Below are 18,436 nucleotides of genomic sequence, written 5' to 3' on the forward strand. Positions count from 1 at the left end.
CTTTCTGCAATCCAATCCAAAGCCCAATGGAAAAATCAAATTGGCTTATTGTCGATGTAACCCGTGTCATTCTTACCTCTGGTTGGCCTACAAAAATACATCTTCCCTGTAGCACTCTCTTGTAGACAGTATAGACTACATGGCGTACACATGACGCACCAAAAGCAACAAAGGCATTGTTATTGCATGCAAAATGACTTACAAATTACTGTCATTCATATGCCATTTGGACTTGTACGAACGTCATCGCAAACAGGAAAAGTCGATGAATGGGAAGGGAAATGGCGGTCCAGTCATTGTGGTCGGAACGACGCCTGTTTTTTTGTACGACATGCCTCCGAATGCTTTAGGAGAATCTAGAGAGGTTGATTGTTGTTCTGAGTCTGGATTAGAGCCTCGGAGGCATTTCACAACACACACGCAGGCAGTAAGCAAGCTTTGACTAACAATGATGATGAAATGAAGAATCTAATTTTCGAGACGAAAAGCACATTATTAAAACTCTGGGGGCTGAATGAACGGGACACACACACACACACAGACACAAACACACACCGAGGCTATGAAATAGATTTATCCTGCATACCGCATAAATGATTCATAGATGAGTAAAAATTCCCACACAATCTTCATTGATGCTCTGACTCTTTTACTGTAACATTAATGAAACTATTTGGAAAGTTAGCTGAGAAATTTCCTAGGAGGACATTATCTGATTATACACACTCTAGTGGGCCGCCGTTTCCTATAGTGGAGATCTGTGCAGCGACTGCTGTATAAAAGCTACTTCAATAGTGTACAGTAACGGCTGTGGGGCCTTTAGGTCCACCGTAATGACTAGTGAAGTTAACCTTATCACAACTAATTTACAGCAGCTGAACTGACCTGAGAACTAATTTGTCAGCAGCTGAAACCGGTCTGATTTGGCTGCATTGTAGAGAAACAAAGCCGGAAGATAGCGTTAAAGGCCAAGCGGAGAGTGTATTGATTATAAGGTGAGTAATGCTTTTAAGACTTAAATATTTCACATGCATGCCTGGAAAAGTCATAAAATGGGCAAGGTAAGAAAGTAACCTGTGTTAAAACATTAGCGAGGAAGGAGCTGAGAGGTTCGGTCGAGGGTGAGAGCGAGCGAGAAGGAGAGAGCAAAGTGAAGAGGACTGAAGAACGAGCACTGGTGCCAGACAATGAGGAACATTCAGAGGAGAAAATAAGATTGAGATGAAGATGAGAAGAAAAAAAGGGAAGAATGAAAGACGGAGACAAAGCATGGGAGATGACAGATGTGAAGAGCGTGAGGGAATGAAAGTGAGAACGCTTCCGTGAGAAAGTCAGCGGCGTGTGTGTGTGTGTGTGTATATGGGAAAAAGAAGTGCTTTTGTGAAATATTCAGTGTGATGGAAGACTTATAGAAGCAAAATCCCCTCCCTGGAGAGAGAGAAGAGAGGAAGAAGAGGGAGGAAGAGCAGAGAAGAGGAGGAGAAAAGGAGCAGTGATTGAAGTTTTGGATAAGAGTCATAAGGCTGGAGACCATTTCAACAGAGAGGTCTCTGCTGTGAAGCTTTGTGTAGGACTGTCAGGGCCCTCTCTATTTTTAAACAGTGTGTGGGTATACGGCTCACACCTTATAGCATCCAGTATACCTGTGGAGCTTGCCGGAGGTGAGCTTATGCAGAATTTTCTTCTGGGTTACAATTTTCGTAGAAGAGCAGCAGTCTCTGGTTATTAAATATTGATAAGATGAATCTTTGGTCCTGAGATGGATATTGTCTTTTCACTGGTTCCTCTGGGAGTCAAAGGTGCATGTGCAACTACAGCTCAGTATCTGTGGAGCTGGTGTCTGCACTGCCTCAGAGCCTGCATTTGGTTTCACTGCTTGCAGGTCCTAAAGTGAGAAAATGCAAATTTGGAAACTGTGCAACTTGGTTTATACTCATTTGCTTTGCTAAATACATTGAAGTAACTGCTGTCTTCATTATGTTTATTGGCAATACCTTTACTGTGACATCCTTATTTATACAGCACAGAAGTCACAGCGAGGTGGCTGAGGAATGTGTCTGGGCATATACAGTGACTTTAACATCAGAGAGCTGTTATGCCTAATTCATACATCTGCGGAAAAGCTTGGGCAGAGCTTCCACAGAGCCACAGAGATGCACCACACACCTCCTGAAAAATGTGACGCCGCGCAGCAGAAGTTTGATTAGACATCAGAGCTGAGATGTACCTCACATTTGTTACAACAACCTTATTAATTCAAGGCACAGGAGCTCCTCCTCCTCATCCAACTCTCCCATAAGTTTTTTCCCAGTTCTGTTCTGTTGGGCCAAACTAATATGGAACTATTGAATCACATAGATGCACAGCCGCGGAAGTATAAATCAGGTATTAGACTTACGCTACTCAAACTTAGTTAAGGTTAAGTTACAAATGTGGTTTTGGGAAAGTACTGAAAAAATTCAACATGTCATGTCTTATGATTAGGGTTGTCAAAGTTAACGCGATAATAACTATATAAATTTGCTTTAATGCCACAAATTTCTTTAATGCATTGATGCAATCGATCTTTCAGAGGTTGTAGCGGGCTCAGTTTTAAAGCTAGAGAGAATGAGAGGCTGGTATCATATGAAACTAGAAAACCTCAGGAATCCATTGATACCAACCATGTCATACTAGCTTGTCAAAAAAGAAAGATAAATAACGCTCCAAACTTACGCTACATTTTGGAGAGGAAAAACTGGCATGGCCATTTTCAAAGAGGTCCCTTGACCTCTGACCTCAAGATATGTGAATGAAAATGGGTGCTATGGGTACCCACAAGTCTCCCCTTTACAGACATGCCCACTTTATGATAATCACATGCAGTTTTGGTCAAGTCATAGTCAAGTCAGCACACTGACACACTGACAGCTGTTGTTGCCTGTTGGACTGCCGTTTGCCATGTTATGATTTGAGCATATTTTTATTCTAAATGAAGATTTCTGAACAATAATTGTCATTGTTTTGTGTACAAAACTAATTCTTTCAATTGTACAAGCTCATCCGCCTCAGGTGTAGTTTGAATGTGGTGTGAATTAGAAAATGTTACCATGCTGATGTAAACATTTAGGTCAAACCACCACATCAGTCATGCTTTAGTTGCCAAGGAGTGGACATGCTTAACTCTCGTCACGATGATCGCGAGGTAAACAGTAGAAATACTATGTGATTGGCCAATGCTGTCACATTACTTTACTGCAAAAGTTGAGCCAGGGTTTAAATTTTTGGCTGAACAATCCTTACATTTTGCCTGCTGCACTGGCAACCCTACTGCACTGCCGGACAGGCTTCATTCAAATGAATGACAGGGCTGCGTTTTTCAGTCTGAATGTGGCCTAATGCGAGCCAGCATGTCCCAAAGCATTCCCTCTCTTTAAAGATTAATACGTCTTCTTAGCAATAATGACATATTAAATTAGATTAATTTACTGACATTATATTTCAGGAGAAAAGTTGGGAATGTCAGAGGAATTGTATCATGTGGTGCTTCAACAATGGCTCCAACATTCAGGCTTAAGGATTTCTTCTTGTTGCAAACGGGTTTAAAAATGGGTCCTTTTCCCCCTCAAACTGTGCTATCAGACCCCCTGCCCCAATATGACATGAACTAATGCATTTATTCTACAATCATGGCCACACATTAAAAAAAAACATCGCATTCACATAGGCCTACACATCGGCTTACACACAAAAACACACATCAGCAAAAGGCTCTATAAATACAGTGTGGAGGTAATGTTCATCGTGTAAAGTAGGCGGATTAACTGGAACCAGGTCAGAGCAAAGGCAGAGCATGCTCTAGCTTTCCTCCTGTTTAGCTGCTTTTTCTACACATTTTTTTTTCTTGCTATTCTAGCTTTTCGAGCTCTTTTTTTTTGATGAGGTAGACCGGACTGGTTATCTCCTCCAACCTCACACAGTCCTGCTCCCCCACCGACACTTATTTCCCAACTTCTCAGTCTCTTCAAAGGCATAGAGACCGCCTGTCACTATTTCTGAGGGTTTCCAATTTTGTGAGCGGATTATCCATCAAGCATGATGATATATTCAATTACTCAACTACTAGTGCATACTAGTGTGTGGTCGTGTGTATATATCAATTACAAATGGCAATTTTACTGTAATAAAGTAGAAACCATGCATGCATGGCGTAGCGACTACTATGAATCAAAAAGCCGCTGAGAGGATAAGTAGGCTCCTGACTGTGACTCGTTCAAAGTAACCCATTAAGTCCAGATGTGTTTATGCTGTTTATTAAATGAAAAGAATGACAAGCAATAACTTAGGCAAACTGGAATAACTAAACTAGGTGCAGCAACAGAAAATATTGGAGCCTGGCTCATCCCCTTTGTCTGAATCCCGCCGTCCAAGTGCACGGGTAAATAAAGTGAAAACCACACCATTACCAGAAATGATAGTAACCAAAAAGAACATGTGCAGCATCAACAAATACTAATAAACATTATAGGCTACATAAACATTTTGTCCAAATTTGGAAGTTGGATGTTGCCAATTCGTCATCAATGAAACAATCCAGTGCTGCACCAAATAGTAGTTTTATTTTGGTCTTTTCTCAAAAGACGAGAGAGAAGACTGTTCTCTGTCTTGGAAGATTTTTTTAGATCCTGCCTGCATATGTTGGGCTGGTACACTGCAACACGTTCTCATCCCAACTCGTCACATACCGCCACTTTGTCACACCACTTGGCATCACTTTATTTTTGGCATCAAAGCCACTATAGTTCCCCTTGGCTTCACTTCAGGATTAGGCAACAAAACCACTATAGTTACGTTTAGAAAATAAATACATGGTTTGTACTACGTTTGTACAGTGAAAATGACACTTCATGTTGTGAACACGGGACACGAACGAACAGCTGAAAGTAACGTGACGCACGGGACACAAGCAGCGGTCTCCTGGATGAAACATTGTACTTGTTGGACTCATCCACCTCCACTCCCGCCTGTCCAGTGTGTCTCTTCCCTCTTTAAACTACATCACCAAACTCCCGGCGCATTTTTTCTGAGCATTTACTGTTGCCGTGGACGAGTTTACATTATAGTTAATGGCATGCCCGGTGCGTTTCGTACTTGCGCTAAAGGGAGCCTTGTGGAACGCCGTGACAAAGCCTCAGTATTGGATGTCCTGGGAATAAGGACGGGCTGCACTGTCTGTACTGTCTGTACGAGCATTTGGCATAAAGTGAGAGAATAAGTGAACGACATTGAGACTGAACATATCCATCAGCGTCCATAACTTTCAAAAGGTATGTCTTATAGATGGCTAGATGCATTTAAGCAATCAATGGGATGCCTGAGAGAGAAAGAGCAGGGAGAAGAAGAGGGGAAGTAAAGAAAAGGCGAAGGCCAGAGGGTAAGGAAATGGAGGAGATGTGGCAAGATCAGAGGAGGAGAGTCAGACAGAGTAAAGAATGCAGTTCAGTGAGGAGATCTGCCTTTGCTTCTAACCACCTCAGTATTAAACTCATCCATCCTGAGAGAGAGAGAGAGAGAGAGAGAGAGAGAGAGAGAGAGAAATGTACAGAGTGGAGGAAGATGAGAGAGACTGAGAGAATCTGTGTCTGCAGAGCAGTCATCCTTCACCTGTAGCTAGCAGAGATCTTGGCTTGCATAATGCAATGTGAGGATAAAGCCTCCTTTATGACCAGCTGAGCCAATAAATCCGGATCAGTTCTGACCTCTTTTTTCTTTCCCCCCTCTCTATCTCCTCCTCTCTGCGGTTGTCTTTGCTATAGAGCGGACAGAGAATTTCAGCTGCTGAACTCCCTACAGCGCAGAAACTACTTCCTGATATTTTTGTCTTTGCCTTCTTGAAGCAACATCGCAAAAGAGTCATCTCTCAAATCCGTCCATGCAGTCAACCAAGGCCAAGACACTTGACACACACCCTGCTGGTCCAATGAAAACAGCATTTCAAACATACCTTATTTTCCCAGTATGTTTAATTGCCTGTATCTGTCTCCTTCAACCCCAACCACTCCCTCTGGCGCAAAGTCCCTGCCATAATTGTTTTCAATTAAAAAGTGCTGTGCAACAGCTGTCCTTAGCTGGGCCTAGCTACATTATATGGCTGTTCGGGGGAACGGCTACCAGAAGTTGAGGAGTAGCAGTTTTGGCAGCCGTCGTTACGATGCGACGGGGAGCCACAGTTGAAGGCCTGATAAAGCAGTGGCTTGTTGGATCCACCTTTACAACAGCTTGGGGTGTTACATAAGGGGTGGTGTAGTCGGGGCTGGTGGAGGAAGAACAAATCCCAACGACGAATATAACGAGCGAGCAATAAGTGACTGATACTCTAAGTGACTGCTACTCATTATGATAGCATTTAAGTTATAATTACTTCTGTCCTATTTCATCATTAGAACAATAAGCAAGATTACACTCAGTTATGCGTCTAGTATTTTATGGGTCTCTTTTGTACCTTTTATGTCATTTTGTCTGATCCGTGTCCCAGCTATTGTTCGCTGGCCCAGATTCTAGCCCAGTTTTAGCCACACTTTTTTTTTGCTGAACTCAAAGAAACGGTGCGACAGGACAGCCAAGAGCTCCAAATTTAGCTCTGCTCAGTCTGGACCAGCATGAGGAAAAACCCCAATTAACAGGTGAGTGGACTCAGATAACGGGAAATTGGGCCAGACGGAGTATGTTAGAGTAGCCTTCGCGCCGTCGCTGGCCTCCAGAGGGCTATTTGGAGGAAGGAAAACAACGCCAGCATGGTTTCGCTGTCTCCTCTCTCTGTTCCTAATTCCTCTCCTACAAGAGGCAACCACAGTTCACACAACAATCTAATGACAGAGATAAATAAGGAGAGGGGGAGAGAAGATGACAAGACAGAGGAACAAAGAAGTGAGAGATGGCCTGAGAGGAAAGAGAACATTAAGAAAGTGGAAAAGAGGAAGAGGAGATGGAGAAATGACAGATGAGAGGACAGCATACTCAGGCTCTGGTAACGGATGCCACTTTAATGAAGAACTCTTTCTGTCTTTCGATCTCCATTGGTCTTTTTCCCCCTCTATCTTTTCTTTCTATCCCCTCCTTGTTTCTCTGTCGCTTCCAGTTTCACTCTCTCTCTTTCCTCTAACACTAGAGAGCCATGGGGATAGCATAACTCATTATTAATTCATGGTTTCTCCCCACATGTATTTACAAGGCCTTGAATACTGGTTAAAATCAGTATCCTGCAACAAAAACATCTTTTTTTATATGTATGATTAAGCTGCCTTCCAAATCTCTCGCCTGTCTTTTGTAGCCTACTCTTCTACCTGGTAGGTTTCAGAGCAGAAGTCAGGCACGGCGGAGCAAAGGTCAGCCATCAATAGCTTTGTTTTCTTATCCGTCTGTCAAGGTAATTCTAAGCAAACTTTATAAAAGCTGAAAAGATATTCAGTGTAAATGACATGTGGGGTGAAACGAACAGATTCCATGAATGCAAAATGAAGCTGTCTGAAAAAAAAGTCATTATATATTTCATGTGCTACAACCTTTCAAGTTGGAAAGAAAGCAATATCGTGGAGATTTCATTGACATTTGCTTTCTCCGTTCACCCTCTCCATTAGTTTGCATAAAAATGATTGGAAACGTATTTTCTAAAGCGCGTGGAGCTCTCCACCACAACATTACAGTAAATTGTGGCTGCATTTATCTGAGTGCATACCCCCATGTGTATGCAATGCTGTGTGAGGAACCGTCTTACCCCTGGCCCGAGCTGTGATAATGAAGATTTCTCCAGTTTAATTCCTCCCTCGCTGTTGTGTTGCTTGTAGGTACCAGAGAATTTAATTCATTGCTTTAATCAAGAGTTTGTAGTTTTGCGGTTCCTCCACAGTTTGGCTCTTGGTGTTTATTGTCCCACCACAACAGTACAAAAAAACACGTTTACGGTGTGTGTAAGTGTGTGTTTGTGTGAAAGAGAGCCGCTGATGTCACTGTGTGTGTCGGTGTAGTAACACATGCTGAAACTCTTTCATTACGTCTGCCAGTGAAGTTGGTCGGTGCATGTGTTCTCCCGTCTTTGTCTCTCTGTCTGCGAAATATTTCAGAAAGTTACAAATTAATTTGGCTGAAATTTGGTGAGCAGATCCCTGGCCCAAGGATCAGTAGATAAAATGTTGGCAGTGACCTCGATCTGGGATTCCTGCCATTGCAAATGTTTCGTGGCTTTAACTGTCATATCGTTTTATGTAATACTGGGAAAATGCAACAACCGGAAAGAGATTGGCTTACAAATGTAGAACAAAATATTGTATCGTCTCCAATTACAATACAGCTATACAATGCGGTTGGCGAAGGTCAAGCAAAACATTGGACGTATAAGCTGCTGTGTTATTCAGAGCATGTCTGTGTGAGCATGTCTCATTCTCCGGGGGATTATGTTAAAACATTCAATTGACTTTATTGACCCTTTATTAAATAACACTGCCGTAACATCATTTGCATGCAGGATTACGTGCAAACATGTGTTGACAGACAATACTGTCTCAATTTGCGTACTTCCGTACTTACACTTGCTAGTTTGAGTGCATAAGTGCATTGAGTATGGCAAAATGCAGTGCACTCTTAGTGCCCAGATGTTGTACTACAAACGGTTAAAACGTTAAGTGTGGATTGCTAGACACTTCCCACCCTCAACGGTCGCCATCTTTGCTACGTAGCAGAAGGGGAGGGGCCATCAACCTATTTCAAACTTGTGAAAATGGCGGGCGAGGAGGTTGCAGCGGTTGAGATTTAAACGGCGAACACCAAACTATACAAATTGAAGTCATACATGTGTTTTCTTTCACTAAGTACCTATGTACTACAGTCGGATAAACGCCATTATTGGGTTGATTTATCCATCTGAATTGAATTACTGTTGATACGGCGATTTCCGTGGCTGACTATCACCAGCAAATTTACCGTGTACTACATGGAAGTGTACTAACGGAAGTATCCGAATTGAGAGACATGCAGCATTGCTGCTGCAGTGTGAAGGCGCCAAGCAGTCATTGCGTGCCATTGATGTTAAAATGTCTATTTCAAAGCATTTATTGAACAGAAGGTAATACGACCTGGAAGTATTTATTCATTGATAGGCAAAAAAAGGTCATCTGTAGGTATCTTCAAGAAATGTCCCCATGTGCACACTGTACCTCCTGCAGTCCAACTACATCTAACTAGTGTTTTCAATTGCTTATTGGTTTGGATACCGTTTTTATAAATTACACTTGCACACTGTAGTGGAATTTCTGGTCTCTATTATTGGGGAATGATTGTTCTAATTTGCAATTCTAATTACACTCATGCTCATTTCCGAACCGCTAGCATTCATTAAGTTTATGCAAGTCAATGACCATATCATTCTGAAATAATGATCTGGTAAATTGTGAATTAAATATGACTCATGAAAAGTATGAGTAAGTGATGTTTTTTTGGCTTTTTGCATAACGCACTACAATAACAGCCTATATCAGTGGGGGGGAGGGGGGGGGGAATAAACATCTGTATTTAAGCCTTTGTGGCATCTGTTTGTAAATTTATTGATAATGCTTTTTTCAGGTTCTGTCATATTTAACGTTGTATTCTATATATTTTTGGGGGATTTCCTGGTGTTTCTATTTTCTTGAGTACTTGATCTTGTGGTGTTTTGTTTTTCCCTGCTGTCTGCTGACCAGCAGGTGATAGTGCTTTGACTTGACTACTACATCTACAAGAACAGTGTGCAGACCCCTTTTGTGCACTGCAGGAAATAAAATACATACGGCGCCACTTCAGCTTTGTCAGTTGTAGGGCCTACTTGGAGATATTACTGTAATACACAGACAGTGTAAAATGTAACACATTAAAGATGCATACATAAACAGGTATTATCAGCAAACGACTATATTCGTTAGGCTCATAGACTGTATATAAGAAGTGGACGTAGTCACTGTGACGTCACCCATTGGTTTGTAGACAATTGTTTTGAAGCCTGGAGTTTGGCATTTTGGCTGTCAGCAACTTGTTTTTTTGTAACCAGAAGTGACACGAGAGGACAGGGCTAAGTACAACCGAACGCCAGTGGCGACCAAAATGTTACAACTTTCATGAACTGAAAACACACTGTGAAAGGGTTAAAGTTATAAGACAAAAACACGGACAACTCCCAGACCGGACAACTCTGTGGTAGCGACCTGTCAATCGCAAGGTAGACACGCCCTAAAGCACACCCTGCTTTATGGTCTATTTGACTCTAAATGGGACCATAATTTACTAAATGAACATCATGCTGTATTGAAGAAGACTTGAAACTAGCGATTGAGACCATAAACTCATGTTTACAATGTTTACTGAGGTAATAAATCAAGTGAGAAGTAGGTTCATTTTCTCATAGACTTCTATACAATCTGACTTCTTTTTTGCAACCAGAGGAGTCGCCCCCTGCTGGCTGTTAGAAAGAATGCAAGTTTAAGGCACTTCTGCATTAGCTTCACTTTTCAGACCCCGCTGGTTAGTCTACTTAATGCACACTATACTTGGAAACACATTTGCCGATGTTGCTGTAAGGCTACCACTACATTTAACTAAAGGGTAATATTTTCCTGAGAGCACCTTTTTGATAAAGTATGAAAATGTTCTGGCATTATGCCTGTAAACCTGTACTGTAAACATCTGTGCAGATATTCAGATTATACACTATATCCAGATAGATGGATGGATGGATAGAGACAAGAAGCATGTTGGGGGTTCACCAGGGGACAGAGGGCTCAGCTGGCGCAGACGGAGCAGATGAGTGTGTGAGAGCAGGAAGGCAGAAGATGAGCAAGGAGGGCAGGACATGAGGAACCTCTGGCACCGTGCTCAGTTAAGGGAAAAAAGCAAACATATGCTGCGTGTGCAGTTTATCCTCAAGCTCATGTTTATGTAACATAGGTGGTGATGTGTGCGGAAATAAGCAAGGAGTGCTTTTGATTGGATTTTTTTGCTGGCTCCACTGGTCTAACCACTACTTCTGTGTGCATCTTCATCCTCTCCACCTTAATGCGTTCAGCTTGGCCAGTGTTTGCCAAGTCCTTGTCAAAAACAGCGTACTCTCCGATCCCCTGAGGCACATAAGGATCATTACTTGCCACCAAATATGGTGGCAAGAGAGCAAACGCTGTGTCACATTACACAGAGGGTTCGAAAAGTCATGTCGATGGATCAATGCACCTCTTAATCTCCTACAACCACCATCTGCAACCTATCCCCGGCCGCTGTGATGGAGAATCTCGGCGGTTGTGGACATGGTGGTTGCAGATTGCAGTAAAAGCCTGGGACTCTGTTCGCTGTGCCCCAGCAGCAGGATCTCAGTGGGAAACATTCACATTGAACCCCAGAAGAATCAGAGGGTGTTTACTACATCCACTGCTAACAGCTACTATGGCAAACCATTACATTATAATGGGATATTGATGCCCGCATTGCACCAGCATCTACACAAACCTGGTATTAGGTTTCCTATTGATGAAATCAAATCTGTCAAAATGGTCTTTATCCGCTGGATATGCCGCCCTCTATCTCTCCGACATTGACCAATCTTATCAATAAGCAATATTCAAGTTGTTTATTTTAAATAGTACATTTCCTTCGACCTCTCCGTTCAGAGTGAGTCAACTCAGAGAAATATGTGGGCTGATCGATACCACCGATGTTACTGTAAACATCACTCGTCTCTTCCATCCTTTCGTCTACTTTTTTTTTTGCTTTTCCATCATAAAGGGATTACTTGAAACCTACTTGTATTGGATCAGTGTTGTAATAACTTCATTCCCCGCCCTCGATGAACTGTTTGGTGATCAATAGAATTGATGTTGAGCGGCTGGCGTAAGCAGTCAAAACTCACTCTTCCATTTAATTGAGTTCAAGCCGTGGAAATGTGAACACTTATAGATTTCAGGCACTTTTAGATCTTTGATTATTATGTAATCATGTCAGCATTTTCCAGATTACTGAATAAATCCACCCTGCTGGTGAATTAAAACTATGTAAAACTGAGATGCAAGTCAGCGGAATGACCTACTATCGATGTTCAACTTGTTCAACGGCATAACCAATACACAGCAGAAAAAGTGTCCCAGGTGAGAATAGTCACATGGCAGCTATTCAGAGACTTACACCCAGTAATAGTAGTAGTAATGTAAAGAGCGACAAAGTATATGTAAGAAGCATGGATGTATAAAGAGAACTGGATACAGCATTTGAGGCATGGCCCCCGTTAATTCCTGTGAATTCACGTGAATGAGCCCCAGCCTCGGTCTGGGGCTCATTCATATTCATGGAGGAAGGGAAATAACTCTGGATTAGGCTATTTAGTGGATTTTACAACTTTTAGGACCTAATGATTTAAATAAGGGCTATTAAAGTGTCGGGAAGATGGGAAGTTGATTTACCTCAAAAGAAATCATTCGCTGATTTACAGACGTCTCTTTCCCAATGTAAGTCTATTGGAAAAAGTCTTATGGGCCCAATGGCATCACGTGACGGATACGGAAGTTATACCGCTGTTTGGCCACTGCGAAAATTTGCTTCAAAGCCCGGCGCTCATCCTGAGACCTTGGTAAGGAGTAGGTTGTGTTAGATGCATGGGTCAAACTCAGGACTTGCACCCTGGTGTCTTGGATTTGAGTCCCGTGAGAAGCCTATTTATCACTTCATTGACTTATGAGTTTCTGCTTTTTAAATTATTTTTTTTGTAGTTTTTAGTCGCAGTTTGGTTAGGTTTAGGCACCAAAACTACATGGTTAAGTTGAGGGAAAATGTATTTACAGTGCATATACACATACAGTATTTATTGTGTGCATGGGTTGGGTGCAAATAGCATCTCCCTAAAAGAAAATATGTTTTTCCACACCTGGATCACACCAAAGAAATAATCCTCGGCCTATATGGCTTACAGCATCTTTTCCCCCAAATTGAATTGAAATAGTTTTTTCAGATATCCTGCTAAAAATCAGACAAGCACGCTACCAAGCAAGCGTGACTAAATCGTAAAAGCAGGTCAAAAAGCAAGCAATTTCAATTGGGACTCAAAATGTTTGCTCAACAACAGTGAACATGTTATATAAAACTACAATCTTAAACGATTGTTATATATAAGTTATTATTTTAATTCAAGATGATCCACAAATCCATTCCGTCATCTGTTAATATCCCGCTGATACACTTCATCCTCCAAATGTTTCTGATTGAGTGCGCATCGTAGGTCAGCCTGAAGAAAAAATCTCCAAAAAATCAATCCCAGATTTGTATAAAAGACAGCCGGCTTAACTGTACTGATGAAGGTTATAACCTGAGTTGCATCTTCCACAACAAAAAAACAACAAGTTGGTGACTACAAAACATACAGTACACACACACACACACCTGAACACACACTGAAAGCACCTGTGTTTGACTATCGGTGTGGTGAGTTGGCTTGCCGGTTATCTGGCTTGTCCAGTGAAATTCAAGGATTTCTTTTTTTTTTGCCATGAACAGTACACAATGAAAAAAAACACAAATGATTTGAAAGCCTTTTGTCCTTTAGGCTGCAGCCTTTCCACAAACTCTAAATGAGGTCTCGAGAGACGAGTTCAAACATAAGATATTGCAGCTTACAGGTTGGCTTAAAGGACAGTGGCTATAGATAGAGAGATAGATAGATAGATAGATAGATAGATAGATAGATAGATAGATAGATAGATAGATAGATGGATGGATAGATAGATAGATAGATAGATAGATAGATAGAGAGATAGATAGATAGATAGATAGATAGATAGATAGATAGATAGATAGATAGATAGATAGATAGATAGATAGATAGATAGATGGATGGATAGATAGATAGATAGAGAGATAGATAGATAGATAGATAGATAGATAGATAGATAGATAGATATATAGATAGATGTGCTGGTGACACACAGATGGCCTGATCCCGGTGAAACCATCATGTGGCATATTGTGAGGCTGACACCTCAGCAGACAGGTGTTAACTGCGAGAGAAATGTTGTCTGATAGAAGGTTTCTTCGCACCCGGTTGTTACATAAAATCAGAGCAAGCTTTTCTTAACCATCTAAAGCGACTGTGTTTTTTTTTTTTTTTCTCTCTCCTCGCCTGCCCCCCTTTTGTCATCGCTAGCCTCTTTTTCTCAGACACTTTCTTAGTTCAGCAACCTCCTTTAGTCGCTCTCTGGGGTGCAGTATAGTGTAGTAGCCTACACTAGATTTTCTGTGATGTTTTTCTCTCCTCTCTGCTGCTGCTGCTCTTCTCGTTTATCAAATTGCACAAGCTCATATAAAGCAAGTTAATGAGGCCAGTAGGGGGTGGACTCTGCTTTCATAGCAAAAAGAAAAATATGAAATATGATATATTCTCTCTCTGTTATGGCTTTTGATAAACACTTCATCATTTTTGATGTGTTTATAGGAAAATATCCAAACTGTACATGCACCTCTGTTGCCACCACCATGCTCTGTTAACTGCAGCCTCTCTCTTTCAACATTTGAGCTCGCTGTGCTATATCAGTTTATTTCAAATGCCCACTTAAAACCTAATAGCAGCAGCCTTGATTCAACATGAGCCCCCAGTCAATATGCTGACCTAGTATATGGAGAGAAAGTAAAGTGGCTGATGGACTATTTTAATGCATAATTAACAAGTTGAATGACTGGAAATAAAAAAAAAAGCTGAAGCTGGAATCAGGCAGTGGTGGTGGTGGTGGTGGTGTATAGAGGATGAACATGTGAACGCCTTTGCTTTTTTACATCAGAGAGAGAGGACTCATTTTTCTTCAAAACTATTACAGTCAATAAGAAGTCCATTGGGAGAACTTCTCACTGGGGCAAAAATGACTGCACTAAGTGGACCAGCTGTGATTGTGGAATGACTCTCTCTTTGATGAGGAGCTGTTTGAATGTGAGGTTTTCAAATAAAAGCTGCCACTTAAAAGAGTGAGTGACTACCTTTTACACCATCTTATTTTTTACTGTAATGCTGCAGCAGAAAAACCTGTATATTATAGAAATATTAGACTGTTTGATGGCTGCAATAAGGATAAAAACAAGTTCTTTACGCACAGTTTTCATCAAGTAACTTACAGACATTAGTCAACACATAAATTCAACAAGTCAGTTTCCTACATAGCCTATTGCACTTAACTTTATGTCGGCACGATGAGCGGACACACACTCTTTAGGAAGATTTTCTACTGCAGCTGTTTTACGCGCGGTGGTCGCACAGCGCGCGCAGCATCAGCATCCTCATCACCATCAGCAACCGCACGGCACAAGCAGACAAAACATGTATTTTTATCTCTTCAACAACCGCTTTCTATCGCCAATTGGGGATCAAATCAACATTAATTCACCACGCTTTTGAGTTTTACACAGCAGCATGCCTTACCTTGAGTTGTCGCTGCTTGGAGAAGTGTGGCTGCGTGTGTGTGTTTGCAGCCCCTTCCTATCCAAAAATGGAAAGTCTGGTCCTACTTGGTAGATCTGGACTCGAGGAGGAAGGATAAAAAAACAAAACACCTCAATAATGTTTCTGTGTTGGTGTGCAAAAGAGCGTCAGAAGAGGTGAACTAACCGCAGCAGCTCCTGCTCTGGCACGACTGTCTGCTCTTCGGTGAGAATTAGTTTGCTTGTTTTCTGACTGCCGCCCTCCCTCCCACTCACTCTCACTCACTCACTGTCTCCCACCCATGAGAGATAAATAATCTTTCATCTCTCTCTCTCTCTCTCTCTCTCTCTCCTCTCTCTCTCTCTCTCTCTCTCTCTCTCTCTCTCTCTCTCTCTCTCTCTCTCCCTCTGTGTGTGTGTGTGTGTGCCTAGCAGGTGGGCATATTTGAATAATGTGAGATCATTATTAAAGGCTGCTGGAGGCCCCAAAATGTGTGTGGTTTAACAAAACTCTCTGCATGTGTGTGTGTGTCAGTCAGTCAGAATAGTTTCTCCGGCTGTCCGGTGTGTGCATGCAGCCAGCCAGCCAGCCAGCCAGCCACAGCCAGCCGAGCAGCCAGCGGGATTGGGAGTGGTCAGGATTAAAACCGTGGGATTATAGCTTTACCTCAACATCCATCATTTCATCTCACAACACTGGATGGTGGACAATGACATCAGCCTTTGGCAGACGCAGACAAGCAGACAGATTCATGTGGGTAGGGATGGAGAGAGAGATGGGAGAGAAAGAGAAGAAGAAAATGAGAGGAAACCTTTTCACCTCTCAGACGGATCCACGTGAATCTAATGCTTCATGTAAAGCCCGTCAGACTACTAGCAGGGCGTGCAGGCCATAATAAAAGGGTCACTGGGGTGAGATGTATGCTGGGTGAATGTGGATATGCAATGTGTCTGTTTGTGTGTGTGTGTGTGTGTGTGTGTGTGTGGTGGATGCATACACACAGCCAAGTCGGTGCATGTGTGCCTGCATACTGACAGATGGCTACTGTAATGACGCAGGAACTAACTATTGGGTTTCTATGTGTCTATGAGGTTGCATGCCCGTGCACATGCTTGTTAGTGGATTGTGTGCGTGTGTGTGTGTTTGTGTGTGTGTGTGTGTGTGTGTGTGAGGGTGGGGGGGAGGATTATTGTTTGTTTGGTGTGTGTGTGTGTGTGTGTGTGTGAGAGAGAGCAAGTTGAGTTTCTACAGTAGTCTTTTCCCACAGACATTCACAAGAGACCTTGAGTCTGCTGCGGCTTCCATTTGCTGAAAATATGTACAAAGGTGTGTGTGTGTGTGTGTGTGTGACACACTAGGAAACTAGGAATGATAGAAATATGAGCATAAAGTCTCTGCATTGACTACACCCACAACAGTGCATGTTTAGGCAAATTGTAATCACAACATTTAGACTGATACACTTCAGGTTATATGCATATCATGTATTTATGGGTGGTGGGTTGGAGCAACCATATTGCCTCAAAAAATACCATAAAGCTGGATTAGGAGTGATAATCTCCAAATATACACTATATATATGATTTACAACTGTATGCATGCAGGATCAGGGCTGTTTGGATTACATTATATACTCTCAGGGGTTCCTGTCCTTGTGTCTGCCCCCCTGGGTATTTGACAATGGTGGAATGAGCATTCAGATCTTTCACTTAAGTAAAAGTACCAATACCGTAAGTACTGTTAAAAAAATATATATTGTATATATTTACTGTAAACAGTTATTTACATTAACAGAAACCCTAGCCCCCAGTAAGAGCGCCGGGCTGTGAAGCTAATTTTCGTAGTGGCCAAACGGCGGTACTACAACTTCTGTGTCCGTCACATGATGCCCCTGGGCCCAAAAAGACTTTACATCGGGAAAGAGACGGCCGTAACTCAGCAGATTCTTCCCAGTATGAACGCTTGAATATCCCTTATTTAAATCATTAGGTCCTAAAAGTTATAAAATGCACTAATAGCCAAATCCAGAGTTATTTCCCTTCCTCCGTTCATGTGAATGAGACCCAGACTGCGCCTGGAGCGAGGGCTGGGAGGCGGAGTCAAAGGAAACTACTGCACCTGCTCTATGGGCCCAATGGATGCGGATGATACGGGTACTTTATCACTCAGCAGTCGGGCCATTTTGGCTTCTTGCGCCACTGAGCAACTCTCATAGGAATGAATGGGAGCCCGCCTCCGTCGCTGTATCCAGTTCTCTTAATAGATCCACGTAGAAACCGGTGAGAAGTTTAAAAGGGAAATGTCTCTTTGGTGGAACTGATAACAACTCATGCGACAAGGAGCCCCAACTAGATACTTAGCATATGTTTTTTATTTAAAAAAAGAATCTGAAAATAACTTGTAACTATAGCTGTCAGATAAATGTAGTCGAAAGTACGATATTTCCCTCAAAGTATAAAGCTGCAGAAAATGAATATAGCCTATTCAAATACCGTCGTCAATATATCGTCGGTGGAGCTGAGGCGGGCCGGGTGACAGCTATACGGCAACCACCTGTCACTCAAAGTGGCAACTCCCTCAGGCCGTAAACATGTTTTTTTCTTCTGTAAAGTCGGGCATTTTAACATGGGTGTCTGTGGGATTGACTCCTTTCTGGAGCCAGCCTAATTTAGGCACTTCCGCGTTGGCTTCATCTCTCAGCACTGGAAGTTGCTACTCGGTGGTCATCATGTAGTGTCGATGACACTCAAGTCTTCTCAACAACCTGGTGGGATCAGAAATGTCCAAGAGAGCGTCAGTGCAGCATTCCTAAGTGGCAGGCACAGAGGTGCGAGATGCCCATTATGTTTCATTATGAATCACCATCATGAGTCAATGCATTTGTAATGACGAGCACCGACCTTCATCTCCAATGAGGGCATCAAAACGAAGCTAGAAAAACACACACTTACTACAAAAGACCCCTCCGCTGCTGAACAAAGTCTGTTTTCTAGA

At 42.2% G+C, this 18,436-nt stretch overlaps 1 protein-coding gene across 1 annotated transcript in view; it reads right to left on the minus strand.

The window, feature by feature from the left end:
• camkvl (CaM kinase-like vesicle-associated, like) overlaps positions 1-15,746 on the minus strand; it is a 46,978-nt gene extending 31,232 nt beyond the window's left edge. Inside the window, exons 1-2 of the mRNA XM_074644223.1 lie at positions 15,629-15,746; positions 15,443-15,537 (exon numbers count right to left, since the gene is read on the minus strand). The gene's annotated coding sequence lies outside the window, so the exon portion shown is untranslated. The remainder of the gene's footprint in view (positions 1-15,442; positions 15,538-15,628) is intronic.
• Positions 15,747-18,436: the final 2,690 nt, after the last annotated feature.

This window comes from Sebastes fasciatus, chromosome 8 (genome assembly GCF_043250625.1).
Source record: "Sebastes fasciatus isolate fSebFas1 chromosome 8, fSebFas1.pri, whole genome shotgun sequence".
Lineage (NCBI taxonomy): Eukaryota > Metazoa > Chordata > Actinopteri > Perciformes > Sebastidae > Sebastes > Sebastes fasciatus.